Source organism: Chrysochloris asiatica, unplaced genomic scaffold, assembly GCF_000296735.1.
Source record: "Chrysochloris asiatica unplaced genomic scaffold, ChrAsi1.0 scaffold00304, whole genome shotgun sequence".
Lineage (NCBI taxonomy): Eukaryota > Metazoa > Chordata > Mammalia > Afrosoricida > Chrysochloridae > Chrysochloris > Chrysochloris asiatica.
In genome coordinates this window covers 550,276-551,534 of record NW_006408822.1, presented here as the reverse complement: position 1 = coordinate 551,534, position 1,259 = coordinate 550,276, and positions in this window count along the sequence as shown.

The window sequence follows — 1,259 nt, the reverse complement described above, 5'->3', positions numbered from 1 at the left end:
AAAATTAAATCCTGAGTTACATCACAACGACCAACAGTGGCATCTTGAAATTTCTCAGGAAGAAGAGTAAAAAGGGAAGCCCATCTCCTGATCACATCTACCTGGAGGCAATCAGAAAGTATAAAAAATACCAAAACTCACACCCATCTAAGTATCAAAGCCACAGATAATGCCTGAACATGCTCATAAAACAGAAACAGACGACCATATCACCACATGTTTAGAAACGAGATAAAGTGACTGAGGCAAATGAGTTGGAAGTAGACCTACACGCCATATTGGAAGATGGGCAGGCTTTGGAAATGCCTGAGAAGGAATTTAGAAAATTGATTATAAAATTTATCAAGACACTATAAAATGGAGTTGAGAAAAATAAGGAAGAAGTCAGGAAAGTGCTACAGGAACAATCAAATAAGATAGATACATCATTGGAAACAATTCAAAATCTACAGAAAGAGGTCCAAATGATTCATAATAGAATATCAGAAATGGACGATACACAAAAGGGCAAAGGAGTAGAATTGAAGAGATAAGAAGCCAGAACTAGTGAGCTAGAACATAAATCTCTCAACACTACTAAGATAGAAGAGCAAGCAGAAATAAGGATAAAAAAAAATCTGAAGAAGGCCTAAGATTCATGTTGAACAACATGAAGAGGAATAACTTAAGAATTATTGGCATTCTGGAACAGGAAGAATCACACAAATCCACAGAGGAGATAGTTGAAGAGCTTCTGGAAGAAAATTTCCCTAACATCCTGAAAAGCGAAAAGATAAGCATTCAAGAAGCTCAACAAACCCCAGGATGGATTGACTCTAAAAGAAAATCACCAAGACATAATAATCAAGCTCTCCAAATTAAAGACAGAATCCTGAAAGCAGCCAGGGAATTAAGAAGTATTAACATACAAAGGCAAGCAAATCAGATTAAGCTTGGATCTCACAACAGAAACCATGCAGGCAAGAAGGCAATGGGGAGACACATATAAAACCCTGAAAGAAAAAAAACAACAACAAAACTGCCAACCAAGAATCCTCTATCCAGCAAAGATGGCTATCAAATACAATGGTGTAATCAAAACATTCCAGGATAAACAGAAGCTAAGGGATTTTACCAAAGCCAACCCCGCTATGAAAAACATCCTAAAGGACTGTCCTGAAAGCGGACTGTCCCGAAAGCACTTAACAACAACTGTTATGTGTCATGCAGTCAGCTCTGAGACATGGAGAATCTGTGCAGGGTTTCCGAGGCTGTAAAAA